The following is a 15,848-nucleotide window of genomic DNA, read 5'->3' as shown; positions in this document are numbered from 1 at the left end:
CACCCCCCTGAAAAAAAAAGGTCTCCCTGGATTTGATCTACTGACCTGAATCCTGAGGCTGGATTTGAAATCTTCTGAAGGGTCCTTAACGTGCCAGAGTTAACAAGCTTGCCTGGGCCAGCTGCCGTCTCAGAGCTGCTACAAACTCCACGGATTGTTTGGCAATAAAAATCAGTTATAAAAGTGTAAAAAATACCAGAGACCCAAACAGGAGAGGGAGAAAGGGGGGGGGGGAATGTTCTTACACCCTTTTAGTGGACATCTGATTTATTTTTAAATGAAAAAGCCACTTTTATAGCAACTGTAGTTCAATTATCTCTAATTTTACACATTTTATGCAAATTCTGAGCATCTTAATTGCAAATGAGAAGGAAACTTATTTTTTAAAGCAGAAAAAAAACAAGGTATAGCTTCGTATTTTCCTTTCAATTTTTAATTCCTATTCTTGGTTCAGCACCATTAAACTTTTAAAACTCTTTTTACACAGTTGTTTAAAATGATGTATAATTTAAAGTGCAATCGCAAGATCACAAACACCCATAGACTTAAACAAGTAGCAAATTTTATCCCCAGACCTCGCTCTCCCTCTTAGAGAAGACACTTTGATGCTCTCCCACATAGAGTTTCACAAGACTACAAGAAGACATACTGCAAAAGATTCACAAAGAAACTTGGTGTTTTACAAATCAAGTGCATTGGAACATATGCTAAGTATGAAGAACCCAGCTGCAGGATTTTTGCCTGGGTGCCCAGATTTCTAATCAGTAGTGTGCTGATGGATGTTTGACAACCAACACTCTTGAGAGATGACAATCAGCTCTCTCTGACTTGGAACATTTGCCAGTTGCCATGGTGTAAACATTCATGGCATGGCCAATTTCAAGCTACCAACCTGATACCACTGAATATGGAAGTGGGAAGAGATGGGCTCCATTGGTTCATGTGAGCACAGCCAACTCCAGCATACCACTACTCCCAGCATTTGGACATGCTTTGAGATTTCAACTGGCTTTACTCTGAAGTGGGGTCTCTGGAGGAAAAAAAAAAAAGCCAATAGGAAAGTTTTCGACATTGTATAAATGTTTTGAGGATTTTATAGAATGGTGGGAAACTTAGCATGATGCTTATAAATCTAGAGACATGAGTCTTAGTCAAGAATCTGGCAATTCCCAGCCACCTAACCTGAGCCAAATCTTTGCCTTGGAGTCTGTTTCCTCAAGTCTAAAATGAGGATAATAAAGTCCACTCTGCTGTGGGCTTTTCTTCTAATAGCAAAAGAGCTAATAGTCATGGGATCACTTGATAAACCAAAAGGGATATGCCAATTAAAGCTACATTGCCTCGTGTTTTATTTAAAAATGATTTGTGTAATCAACAAATATGTCTTAATGTCACTATAGGAAACACCAAGAGGTACACAACAGAATTCCTGGAATTATTCTTCAATAGATTGTCATTAGGATTTTCATGAGAAAAGTCTATCCTGTTCATTTGTGAGAAACTTACATACTATTCCGAGCCCTGAATCTTGAGGAAAAATGAGTCAAGAAATTGGGAAGAGAAGAAGAAGCATTATCACTGTCTTGTGAGGATGAATGCTTAATTTGAATCTGTGCAAGATTTCCCCATTGAAAAGGACAGAGGGAGCACTGAGAATGCTATGATTAACACCTCCTGGGAGAAGTGGAGTGACCCCAAAAGGCTTCAAGGATGGTGTTTAAGTGAGCCCCAAGTGTGGAGAGCAGCTACAGTATTTGGACAGGTTCAAGCCTTGGACTAACGAGAGGGCACAGTCCTCTCATGGCCACGTGCAAGTCCCAGCTTGGAGGGCAGAGCCCTCCCAGCACAATTATAGCCAAAAGCCCGAACACGTGGTCCCATGTGTCTAAGTGACCTGGGCTTGATAGAGTTCAGGTGCATGTCATTGAGTAGGATCGAAATCCATGAGAACATTGTAAACATCTTGACCACACCCTTACTTTGCCTCGTGGCATCTGCTATAAAATAAAGACACGGCCTGTAGTCCATGACGCTGTCTCTCTCCATCAGAGAGGCTCTCCATCAGAGAGGACAGCGTCCACCGAGACCCAGCTTTCATTCTCTTGCCTGTCTTTTCTCAATCCTTCACCGCCCCCACTCAGGTTCAACCTTGGATGTGCTGGCACAGCACACCCAAGCCCTCTTCACCCCCTCCACCAACTACAAAGAATGTTACATCAAAACTTCCTTAGTGACCCACACAATTTGTGGCCAGAACATTTTCCAGTCCTGGTTTTCCCTTTCTTTACCAACTACATTTCATTCTAGCACATCAAACGGAGAAAAATAATCATTTGCCTCCAACAAAAATCCACACTCCTCTGGAAACAGACGCCAATGAGAAGAGAAAGGAAGGCTCGTGTGGCACTTCTGCCTAACAATATTAGGCTTGCTCCAACTGATGTTGGACGCTAAGCCGCTGGTCCAGTATTTATTTTTGTAAAGGAGAAGAGTGCATGTGAATCCCCGACTTTTACTTCTCTTTTCATATCTCCTTTCTCTTTGTGACTTCATGCTGGTTTGCAATTTGTGTTTTCACCACTGTAGTTAATTCTAAGACACAGTCTATCAACTCATAGCCTCCTTAGTAATGGAAGTGCCTCTAAATAAAATTGCAAGTCTCTAAATAAAAAAAAAAAAAGCTCAACACTTCGATGGAGAGAATTCCTACCAGTCCTTTCATCGTGTATTTAGCTGGTTACCCTTCACTGAAGTTACATTTATAGCATAATTAATGAAATATTTTTTTTCTGGCTTGGAAACTCTGTATATGTATTAGTAAACACTGTTACCTAAAATGTCTGAGACCTTTCTACATAACCCCTTGGCAGTCAAAATATCCCACCTTGAGCATGTGACTGAGACCTGACTGTCTGAAATATATACATGCCTCATAATGCATGTCAACAATTTTACTATCTGGTACAAATGGAAACTTGCTGAATTTATTCCCTAAAACGCTTTTTATGCTTTCCTTGGTTCTGCCTTAGTGGTAATGTATTTAAATGTCTGGGAGAAATATTCAAAAGAATGAAACACATAACTTCAGTTGAGATGCCTACATTTCAAACCAAATACTGGCAGATCAGTGAGTATCCAGGTTAATACTATCATTATTTGATTAGGATAATCCACAGAGACACTGACTCATGCCTTCAGATCCTGCCTTTTAACCAATCAATATTTTTAGGGTTATGGTTTTGAGAAGGCAGGTGATAATTTTTGGAGATAACATCTCAAGGTGCTGCTGACACTGAGATGCATATTTAATATGTTCCTGGAGTGACAGAACACAGCAGTGTTGGAATCTCTCCCCCCCCCCCGCCCCCATCCCCAGAAATACACGCACACATGCACATCAACACCCACAATGCCTCTAACCTTTAAATTCTTAAAGCTCTGATACAGACTTAGCACACCAGCTCTTATTAATGTCAATGAAAATTTGAAAATTGAAGGAGTGAGCAGTGAATACCTTTCCTTCAGCTGGTCCTGTCTTTGCAGCTTAGAGGAACCCCTAAGAAGGAAAGGGAAGAAGCAACTCTCCATCCAAAGTTTAATAGTGGGGGCAGGAGAAAGGAGGTGAGGACAGCCAGTTCACTGAAATTAGCACATGTTACTACCTACACAGAACAGGGAATCACATGTGAACAGGAGGAGGTAGGGGAAAAGAAAGGGCAAAAAATTAGACTTGGATTTTTTAGAATGTCATTAAAATATATCTATTTTAATTTCACATGACTAAAATTATCTGTTTGCTTTGTATTAATTTTGCCTTGACTGAAATTAGTTGTCAGACCTCTGTTTATAGCCTAATTACCTTTTTCCTGAAAAAAAAAAAAGAGGTAAAAGAAATAACAATAAATTTGTAATGCAAAAGCTGCAAGTTTGTAGTATTTGTGCAGATTAGGGCTGGTCTAGGAACAGGGTTTGAAAATAAATGAAGTTGGAAAAGCCTTATATTTCTCAGAACAATGTAATTCGTTCCTCATTGTTTAGTACCATCTTTATGACTCCTGGCCACACAACCTTGACAGTGAATAGTGCTCAAGGTAGCTACAATTGAGTGCCATCCATTTCATTTGGCTCTCTTATGAAGATAGCTAGAGAATCAAATGTTCACACTCAAGACCATGGGTTGGCAAACTTTTCTGTTAAGGGCCAGATTGCAAATATATTAGACTTTATGGGCCATAGAGTTTCTATCACAACTACTCAGCCCTGCTATTGTAGTGCAAAACAGCCATTGACAATATGCAAACAAATGAATGTGAGAGTGTTCCAATAACATTTCATTTGCCAAAACAGGCAGTAGGTCTGATTTGGATCACAGGCCAGAGTTGGCCAACCCCTGCTCAGGACAATTCAACCAATGGAATGTGAAAAAACAAACAAAAACTAATGTATGCACAGCACAACTTAGATTAAGTATTCAACAAATATATTTTGAATGACAATACATATCAATTAAATTGTAAAACGTATTTTACTCAATAGGAGAAATGTAGAGCTACCTCTAAATCAGAATCTATGGATTTAAAAAAAAAATCATGTTAATGTAAAAAGCATGCAGACCTGTAAAGAATTTTGTGAGTTTATTTGAGCCAAACTGTGGACATATGCCAGGAAGCAGAACCTCAATGAATTGAGATAATGCTCCGGAGAATGGTGGGTTACATCTGCATTTATACATTACTATCAAAGGAAAGGGACAGAGGTGGGTTACATGAAATTCATTGGTGATAGATTAAGGAGGTGGGATAAAGCAAAGTGGGGAAACCTCTGGGATAGGGTAAAAAGTGAAATTATGGACATATGCTTCTTGTACATACTGTACTTTCCAGTGTATAAGACGACTGGGCGTATAAGATTTTCCTGGGTTAAAAAGTCGTTTTATACGCCGGAAAATATGGTATATTGGACTATATTGATGGGGTTAGATATAATGGATTAGATATATTGGACTACCATATTTTCCTGCGTATAAGACGACTTTTTAACCCAGGAAAATCTTATATGCCCAGTCGTCTTATACGCTGGAAAATACGGTAAATGAATACAGGATAGTTTAACATAATTAACAGTTGACAATTAACTTAATAACAGTAACAATGAGGGAATGCCCTGGTGCCATTTGTTGTGCCCTGAGGGGTCTGGAAAAAAGGGAAGTTACAAGTTACCCAGACATTTCACCGATATGTTATCTTAGAGACAAAAAGACAAATGGGCTCAGTAAAAATCTAAGTTGTCTTTGTCAGGGAAAATACTGGCCTAGGACATGACTACCCACCATAACCTGTTTGTAGTTAAATATTTAATTTTCAGACCATCTTTTGTGGTTATTTTAGGTCTTTGAGTTTGTACAACCACCATGCAGGCCTTCCCTGAACTAGCCAGGTCAGCATTTGGCCCCTTTCGTCCACATTCACTATCTTAGTGACTTTTTATAATCAACAAAAATAATAGATGAATATAAAGAAGACACAGAGGGAAAGTAACCAAATGCACTGTTTATGAAAGATAAATGAAAGGCAACTGTTCAGCATAATTAGCCAGAGAGAACACCGTGTAGTAACCAAGGTTTAAAATTATGCTCTTCCGACATGAAAATAAGGGAACACTGAAGAAAGTGTTGGCTAAGTTGGGGTGATGTGAAATGTGCTTTTGAGAGACATGCATCAACATGAGCAGCTTTTTCAATATTATCTCCCTTGAAAGGAAGAGCTTCAATTATCTCATGAATAAGCAGCAGATTTGGGAAGAAAAGTTACTGGTTTCAGTTTTGGTGTTGCTTCTCCCCTTATGGATGGTTTCCTCATCTGTGTTAAGGATTAGGCCAGATGATCCATCGTACTCAAACCCGGACTCTATTTGGTTTTAGTTAGAAGATCTCTGACTTACTCCATTTTGCCTTCTACCTAAGGGTGAAATGTTGAGCTGCCTCTGTTTTCTCCTTTACGAAGCAAGTTTCCATTCCACTTCCCCCACCCCACCTACCCCATCCCCTTCACAGGAAGAGTCTCATCACAAATGTGAAGGCAGCTCATCTCCCCACAGGTAGCCAGGGACGAGGCACATGGGCCGGACAGCAGCTCCTCTACAAAGTCATCCTGGGCATCTTGAGCAATCCTCAGCTGAGGGGCTTTCCCACTCAGTGTCTGGACCATTGCCAAGAAGATCTGTCCAGCTGTAAGCCTGATTTTATATAGTTATTTTCACTTATTTTTTATTTCACAAGATGTAAACGAATCTGTTTAACTAGAAAATCACGTCCCTTGAAAGTGATTATAACCTAATTTGACATGCAGTATTTGTACACTTATTCTGGTGTTATGATGCATTCACTGTGTTTACATAAATATAGATTTCTGTATAATTACTCCAGATAATGTAAAGAGTTAATCACATGAAATCCCCTAAAATCTCATTTGGATAATTTTTTTTTATACTTTGAAAGTAAAATTTCCTTTGGAAATAAAGTAGGTCTATTTCCAAAATGTTCTATAAGTTTTCTTTGAGAACCTTACAAAAATATCTATTTTCTTCATCCATTGTTCTTTGCTCATTAATTAATACAGGCAGATAAATAATTTGTTGTGCATCAAATGTGTGCCAGATACCAACAAAGATAACTAGACCTGCGTGTTGTCTTCAAGAGCATCCATCTTACCAAGTCTGGATGCACTTCATGGAGCAAAGTAAAGCTCTGTCTTGATCTCCTCTGCTTATTTTGATAATCACTATATTTTCTTTATGAAAAATACAATGGAAGAAATATACAAGAATTATTTGCATAGAAGTAAATGTCAAGAGGAAAAAGGGAGGCAGAATTAGCATGAAATTCTAGAGAAAGAGTTGCAAATATTTTGAAGTTTTCCTCTTTTTATATCTTATTAGAAGCCCGATGCACGAATTCATGCACGGGTGGGGTCCCTCAGCCTGGCCGGCAATCGGGGCGATTGGGCCATCTCGCCCAGTTCCATTTGGGGCCGATCAGGACCGGCTGGCCAGGGGAAGGGACCGCGAGAGGTTGGCCAGCCACAGGAGGTTGGCTGTGGGAGCGCACTGACAACCAGGGGGCAGCTCCTGCGTTGAATGTCTGCCCCCTGGTGGTCAGTGCATGTCATAGCGACCAGTCAACTGGTTGTTCGGTCGACCAATCTTAACGGTCGCTTAGGCTTTTACATATATAGATTGGCAAAGAAAGGAATTTCCCCCAAATTGAGATACTTTACTAAAACTAGGAAGGAAAAAATACACAGAAAACAATCCAATATGTCTATGCTTACATGTCAATTTTTAAAAGACCTACTTAGGTTAATAAATACTTCCCTTTGCACTGTTTGCTTCCATTCATTTCATTTATACTATATGATGAGCTCTGTCTTAGTATTTCTGAGGGTTTAAGTTTAGGTAAAGGCCTGCCAAAGTAAGCCAAGCTGAGTATATAGTAAAAGAGGGCTGGAAATTATTGATAATGGCATCTATTTAGAAAGGTGAGGATGTCACTGCATGTGGACCCATCACAAACACCATGCTCCCTCATCACTTTCATTGGACACTGTCAATTTTTGAATAGGGATTGTATGGAGCTCATTCTAAAAAAAAAAAAATTCTGAAGCAAGAATGAAAAAATATCTTCATTTCGCCTACAAGTGTTATTCCTCCATCATCATGTTTCAATCCTCCTCTCAAATCCTTGGGCTCTTCTCTTTATTATGTTTTCTAGAAGACAAATGTCTTTTAGACATAGTTATAAAGTAATATCTTCAGTGAAGTAGAACAACTATATTTTTTAGGATGAGTTAGTTCCATACAATTCCTATCCAAAAATTGTTAGAATAAATAATAGAGATTCAGAAATGGAATGGATTACAGAAATTGCCTCTGGTACCCTTTAACAAACCAAGTCATTGTTTGAAAACTAGACTTCCAGTACTTCAATGAAATTTTATTCAAATAAATGTACATTGACTCAAGTACCTAGGCTGCCCAATGTTTCATAAGTACAATTAGTTTACTTTAAAAGAAGAAATAAAAGTACATACCATTTGGCAATGAGGTCCTACAGAACTAAAAGATATTGCTTATTGTGATGAGCATGGTATTATACCACTATTTGTCCAACTGTTTATTCCTAAATTATCCTACCTAATAATAGACAAGTATGCAAATTGACCATACCTCCGACACACCCACAAGCCATGCCCACAAGCCACGCCCACCATCCAATCAGAGTGAGTATGCAAATTAACCCAAACCAAGATGGCTATAGCCACAGAGAGCAAGGTTTCCTAGGTAACAGAGGAAGCCAAGCTTTCCGCCTGCCCTTGCCAGGCCTAAGCCTCCACTCAAGCTACAAAGTTTCAATTATAGAAGGTAAACAAATTCAAACAAATGGCGGCAGAATGGAGCTTGAGAGAGCAGGCCAGGGTTGCCGCCGGCAACAGGGGAAGCAAAACTTTCCGCACACCCTGGCCGGGCACACCTGCTTAAGGCAACAAAGTTTCAATTATAACCCCAACAGAAATGGCTGCCGGCCTCGGAGGGAGCCCCAGGCTTGGCTCCGCTCCAGGCTACAAAGTTTCAATTGTAGAAGGAAAATAAATTCCAGATACCAGGGCCTCCGCTTGGGTTGCCAGGGGGCATGGGCGGCCTGCAAACCACCACAGGCCCCTCACTCAGGCTGCCCCATGCCCAAAGGGAACGCCTACCTGATCCGGGACACCCTTCAGGGCTAACCAGCTGGCCTCCACCCCTGTACCAGGCCTCTATCCTATCTAATAAAAGAGTAATATACAGATTGATCATCACTGCAACACACAATATAGCTGCCCCCATGTGGTCAAAGATCCTGCCCCCATGTGGACACAAGATGGCCACCACAAGATGGCCAGCAGGAGAGGGCAGTTGGGAGGCACCCAGCCTGCAAGGTTGGGCAGTTGATAAGGACCAGGCCTGCAAGGGAGGGCAGTTGGAGGTGATCAACCCTGCAGGAGAGGGCAGTTAGGGGTGACCAGACCAGCAGAGGAGGGAAGTTGGGGGCAAACAGGCTGGCAGCAGAGTGGTTAGGGGGTGATCAGGCTGGCAGGCAGAAGCAGTTAGGGGCAATCAGGAGGGCAGGCAGGCAAGCAGTTGGGAGCCAGCAGTCCTGGATTGTGAGAGAGATGTCCGACTGCCTGTTTAGGCCCGATCGGGCAGTCGGACATCCCTTGAGGGGTCCCATATGGGAGAGGGTACAGGCTGGGCTGAGGGACAACCCCCCTCCATGCACGAATTTCGTGCACTGGGCCTCTAGTTTATATATATAAAAGCCTAAGCAACCAGTTGAACACTTGACTGCTCGACTGGTCGCTATGACACTCACTGACCACCAGGGGGCAGATGCTCAACAAAGGAGCTGTATCTGGTGGTCAGTGTGCTCCCACAGCGGAGGCGCCGCTCAGCCAGAAGCTGGGCTCAAGGAGGGAGAGGCTGACCTTGAGCTGCTTCATGCACTACTACATCCCTCAGGGGATGTCGGACTGCCGATTTTAGCCCAATTGAGCCGAATCCCCTGAGGTGTCCTGGATTGTGAGAGGGCGCAGCCAGGCTAAGGGACCCCACTAGTGCATGGATCTGTGCACCGGGCTCTAGTTTCTATATAATTGAATTATTCTTAAACCATCAGTTAGGGAAACCTTAAAACACAACACCCTATAGATGAGCTAATTAACTATAGGCAGCCAACTTGCTATACAGGGTTTCCATGCAGGTCCAAGTTCCATATTGTTCTCTCATTACAGACAGAGTATAAGTCATCATAGTGAGGGATCGAAAGAAATGTTGGATCCTAGTTCTCTTATTAATACCATGTTCCTAGGAGCAAGTTACTCAACTTTCTGTGCTGTAGTTTCACTTTCTGTAAAATGGGAATTCTAATTCTCATTGTTGTGAGGGTGTAAATAGCTCATATACAGAGGGCATTTACAGCAGTGACTGGCATATGGTCAGGACACAGTGCATAGCTGCTAGTTGTAGTAGAAGCTGCAGTGATCACACTGACCTTAAATGGCATTTACATACACTTACAATATATTTTTCTTGCTCATTCATTCAGCCTGTGCCCTTTATTCAAAGCCCTTGGGTAACATTAGTAATGTCAATAGGAGCCTAAGGTAATGACAAATTATCCATTTAAGTGTATGTATTCTTTACACCCCCAAGATCCCTACTACATTTTTGTCTTCCATTAACATGGCTAATTGTGAAATGACTATGTTCATGATCACTTGTTTGTTTATATATTTGATGTCCCTACTGGATTCACTAGACACCAAAAATGACACTATAAACAATGTGTGACACTGCCTGATAGAAAGTTCCTTTTTATTGTCCAATTCTCATCTTTGGTCTACTTTCCTTTCTAATTGGCCTTACTCGACCAACCCACATTACACAACATGAGCAAGCATGAAGTACAGAATTTCCAAGTTTCACCTTCTCTCTGCTTCTACCAATCAGTGTTTAGTAAACTGCTAAGGTAAATGGACATATTTTTGATATATTCTTTGTTTAGAATAATCATTTTAGGAAAAGAAATGATTTTTTTCCTGCTGTGTCAATAGCATTTTCAGAGTATCACATCCAAGCTGACTTGCTACAGCAGTCTCAAAGGAAGGAGAAAGTTTCTAAGGAGCATCATCTCAGAGGCGGGGGAGTCCATAAGAATGCCACTGCCCCAGTTTTGAGGCTACTGCCCCAGTTTTCACATGCTGTCTCCCTGCGTTCGCAAGAGCACATTGGATGTTCTCTTCCTCCAGGTCCCTGTTGATCGCCTGAACTCTGATGGTGCTGCTTGAAGTGGCGAGGGAAGGGGTAGAATTGAAGTTATCCAAATCACAAACATGTCGGATGGGACTCACAAGCCAATAACTGACACTCCATGAGGCCTCCCTGAGGGCTGTCTGGTTTTTTAGCAGAATATTAGTTGGTTACTTAACATATTCTGTTGTCTTCACTTAAAGGCTTAAAATTGGGAAGCTTTGCTTAATTTTTCCAAATAAGATAGCTACAAAATGGAATCCCTCTTGCTCCCAGTTGGTATGATGTGAGGAAACATTCTCCTTTATCACTGGGTTAACGTGTGTGGATGGCCTGCTTATTAAAGTGTTCATCGAATCATTTAATTCAGACACTTCCTTTCAAATTTTTCAATTAAGGAGCATAACAATAGGCTTTTAAAAATTTTTGTTCTAATTTTCTTTAAGTTCTAAAATGAGACATTTTAAAAGTGCATTCCTGTTTTCACATTCCTCTATTCAAAGCTAATAAGTGCTTTCCTTAGTTGTCTAGTAACTAGATGTAAAAATCAGGCATTCATCATTACAGGCTTTAAAATATTTTAGATATTCTTAAACTATGAAACTTCTTACCACCATTGTCTTGCCAGATCCCTACCACTGTACCTTGTCCTCTGCCTCCCTCTGTGGACACAATTCCTGCTGCTCTGCCTAACCAGGCTCCTTTGGGAGGGGGGCTTAAACCCTGTGTTCATGCTAACGAAGTTCTGTACAGCTTACCCACTGGCAAGAATACAAAATTGGACCTTCTAACAGTTGCAGAATTGTGGAGTGTTTTTACATTGATCTTTTGCTAATGCAATTAGCAGTATGTTTTGCATGTATGACTTAATAAATCCTTGAATCATAAAAACAAAATAAAAAGCGACATTTTGGACTTGAGAAGCCCAAATAAAAGACAAAAAGAATATGAGAAGTGTCTTGCTATATTGCTTTCTAAATAAGCTTAGGAAAGGGCTCTATTCAAAACAGATTAAAATTTCTCTGGCTCATCTTCTGCAAACATAACTTGCTTCTGCTCTGGGCACACCCAAAGGGGGGCGGAAAATGTTCAAAGTGAAATTTATAAAAAGTGACAGGAAGAAAGCAATGCTAGTAATAAATAATATATTATTATAAGGGAAACAAAGTGATTGAGTGATGTCACTCTTATGCCTTTTCTCCACCAGCAGAACACCTGCTCCAGCATTGCTTCTGCCCAGGGTTGTTTGCTTTGCTTGGTGGAACTACTTACTGTAAGAATAACCCACATGAAGTCCTTTACCAAGGTGATTAAACTACCTTCTGTCAACCCATCGCAAAATGGAAGACCAAATAAGAATCTAGATGGTGAAGTGAGCACATACTTTGAAGTACTGAGAGTTATTCTCGTCCTAACTGTACGTGCTCTTAATGTGGGCCTAAGACAGCATTTCAGAAATTCTTCTCAAGGCCTCAGGGCCATTTTACAGATTGCCTTTCTAAATCTTACAGTGAAAACAACCCAGACTGAAAGAATCAACATGTGCAAAGGACTGTTAAGTAGCTTGTCTCCCTTTCTAGATCTCAATAATTGTTACAAATATGAAGATTCCTCCAGCTCTGAATTGTCATTTGTTTGACCTATGGAGAATGTCATCAGTTACTGGGGCCCTATTTATTTCTATTGAGTGGGAAGAAATCCGCCTTATTTATCATAGGGATCAAACATAGGCAAGACACATAAAGGTGGTTAAAAATTTACAGATGTCTGGAGATCAATAGTAACAATAATTTTGGTATTATTTGGTAAAAAAACAACAACACCCTCATTACTAATAAGAATCTATGAACTGGTTTCGGGCATTGTAAACACAGTTCTTATACCAGACTCCAGATATATTCACTTGTTATCTAATTTATATGCTATAAAAATATACAGTCATCTTGGTGTCATACATCCTGGACGCATTGACATCTGCTATTCTAGAAAGGGTCATTTCACATAGTTTTCTTTGACATTAGCTGAACTTGTTTCTTAATCAGATTCAATAGGACTTCTACAATAGGGGGGAAAAATTCAGCCCCTTTTCTATGTCTTCATAGCTAAAATCTTGCAATGATTTCACATTTTTTCCTAATGGAATAGGCTCCAAATTTTGGACCAGTCACTTGTAAGAATCATGCAGTAATGTTATTGAATCTCAATTCTTTTATAAAGACTATTTAGTATTGTTGGCCTACATTTACTCAGCAAAATTAGAGACTGTCCTGCGTCAGAAGGAGAAACCAGAGTACAGGTATTGACACTTGTGGGGCTGTGTTTAAAGGGGCCATGCCAATCTTCCAGGCTTGCACACATGGGTGTCACTGCTCCAGAGTCACAAGACAGAGTAGAGCTTTAGCTATGAAAGTATCTTATAAAACTTCATTTGTGATATCTCTTGATAGGTAAGCCAAGTGTCCATTTGGAGGCAAGACCTGAATTGTGTGTTTATTTGTGTCCTATAATTTGAGTTCTAGAAAAGTGCAAAACAAGCAGGTTGCCATTTGCCAATGAATCGGCTGGTTTGTGAATTCTTTGTCTAGCATGGAATGCCCACGCACCTCATCCTTAATCTGAGGACCTGTATTTGATGTGTCTACAGATGGTGAATTGCCATCTGATGCGTGATAGCAAGATTTATTATGTTATACTGATTAGGTCATGTAGGACATTGTTCTTAATAAGCTACAGGTTTGCGTGGTTTAATTGGAGAACTTAACCCTTGTAAAGAACTTAGCTGGAGGTCTGGTGCATAGTAAGCTCTCAATTAAGTTAGACTCTAAGTAAGTGTCATGGAACCATACATCTTAGAGAGAAATGGCTTTAAAAGTCATCAGTCCAGCTTCTTACTTCTGCATAATAAATGTCCTATACTAAATTATGGTCTCCAACTCTTCATTCTCCTATATCATATATATGCATGATTGACATTGCCTCTAGATGCTCAGAGTATATTTCCCCATGCATTGACATTGAGCTTGGCTATATGACTTGCTTTGGTGAATGGGGTATTATAGGAAATATTTGAGAGTGGAGTTTAAATATGCTTATGGATTTGGACCTATTATTTTGCACTTCTATCATTGCCATATGAAGAACATTCCCCAGATAGTCATCATCCCTTCAACTTAGGTCCCAGGATGAGTAGATCTGTCCCAGTCACCCCATAGCAAAAGCAGAGTTGCCCCAGATGACTCACTAAAGCACAGATGAACATAAAAGTATGCTACTGAATTTGAGAATGATTTGGTGTACATCAGTCTTGTAGCAATGGCAGACAGATGCTGTAAGTATTTCCATTAATGGGTGAGAAATCTTAAACCCTAGAGAAGTGTATTAGTTTTCCAGGGCTGCCATAAAAAAAATACTACAGACTGGGTGGCTTAAACAACCAATTAATTTTCTCACAATTCTGGAGGCTAGAAGTCCAAGATCAAATAGTTGAAAGGGTTGGTTTCCTCTGAGCCATAAGAATAGAATCTACCCCAGACCTCTCTCCTTGGCTTGTAAATAGCAATCTTCTCCCAATATCTGCATATGGTCTTTCCTCTCTGCTTATATCTGTGTCCTAATCTTTTCTTTTAAGGACATGAGTAATATTGTATTAGGATCCACCTCAGTGATCTCATTTAACTTAACTACCTCTTTAAAGACCTTATCCCCAAACAGAGTCAACTTGGGGTTAGGGTTTGAACATATGAATTTTGGAAGGGAGCACAATTCAGCCCATAACTGTAAATGATGTGCAAGTTATCCAGCTGGCACATGGGAACAATACCCACCTTGTATACTTCCTCTTATTCCCAATCTTGGTTTAATAATTATTGTATGAGCCCTATGATTCACACTTTTTCACAAATTAACATCCATGTGGTTTAGCTAAGCTAATAAATCATCCTCATTTTAGGGCTGTGGATGACATCAATGAAGGACTCTATGTCCACTCATATCACTTGGAAAAAAGAAATATATTTAAAAAAAACACACACAACTTTGAGCATATGTGTTGTGCTAAACAGTGGAGCTAGCTGTAGGTGCCTGCCCTCAAGGCTGGTGGGCAGTCAGACACATACTTGAGTGACTATAAGACAACTTGCTGCATCATGGAGGCACATACAGAAAAGCATTAGGGACACATCTCCAGGACCACAATTAGGGGAGATATTGAGGAAAACTTATTAGAGAAGGTAATATTTCAGAGGGTCTTAAACAACGAGATCATAGGTAGAAGTGTGAGGCAAGTCATGGCCATGTGAACTACAAGCGATTCTGGTAAATGTTTTCTTCCTTATTGTCTCTGCTATGGTCACAAAACCACAAGATGAAAAAAATCTTCTTACAGGAAACCCCAAATCTTCCTACCGAAATCTGTTCTTTTCCCAGTCTTTTCCAAATTTCTTAACTTTGCTGATAAAGCTATTTAGACCGTGGTTCTTCATTCTCCAATTATATCTTGTTCCATTTCTCTCGTTAAAAATATTTCAGTCATATGGATGTTTTTGAGCTCCAGATCTTTACCTGGAATCCTCTTATCCCTGTGTTTGAATTTTTAGCACAAATGTGTCTTTCTTAGAAAGCTCTCCCTTGATTGCCTAATCTAAATAAGGTACTCCTTAATACTTTCTCATAAAAACCATGGTACTGACCACAATTTAAATTATGAGTTTGTGGATGCACATGTTAGATGTCCATTTCCCTACTAGACTGGTGATTCATGAAAGCAGTATGTTCAATTTGTTTAATTTGTTCAGTATGTTTAATTTGTTCAGTATGGTATGTGCAGTGGTGATATGCTGCCTGGCACATAATAAGTCCTCTGGAGAGAGAGAGGGAGGGGAGAAAAAGAAAACTTTAAAAAGAAAGAAAGAAGTCCACCGGTGTGGCTCAGGGTTGAGCATCAACTTACAAACCAGGAGGTCATAGTTTGATTCCCAGTTAGAGCACATGCCCGGGTTTGTGGACTC

At 40.2% G+C, this 15,848-nt stretch overlaps 1 protein-coding gene across 2 annotated transcripts in view; it reads right to left on the bottom strand.

Moving 5' to 3' along the window:
* Positions 1-756: 756 nt before the first annotated feature.
* LOC307111548 (uncharacterized protein) overlaps positions 757-15,848 on the bottom strand; it is a 688,174-nt gene continuing 673,082 nt past the window's right edge. For both annotated transcript variants that reach the window (XR_013814598.1, XR_013814599.1), the window contains one exon: positions 757-1,030. The gene's annotated coding sequence lies outside the window, so the exon portion shown is untranslated. The remainder of the gene's footprint in view (positions 1,031-15,848) is intronic.

Source organism: Cnephaeus nilssonii (genome assembly GCF_951640355.1).
Source record: "Cnephaeus nilssonii genome assembly, chromosome: 15".
Lineage (NCBI taxonomy): Eukaryota > Metazoa > Chordata > Mammalia > Chiroptera > Vespertilionidae > Cnephaeus > Cnephaeus nilssonii.
The sequence above is the reverse complement of the archived record's forward strand: the minus strand, read 5'-3'. Positions and strand labels throughout refer to the sequence as shown.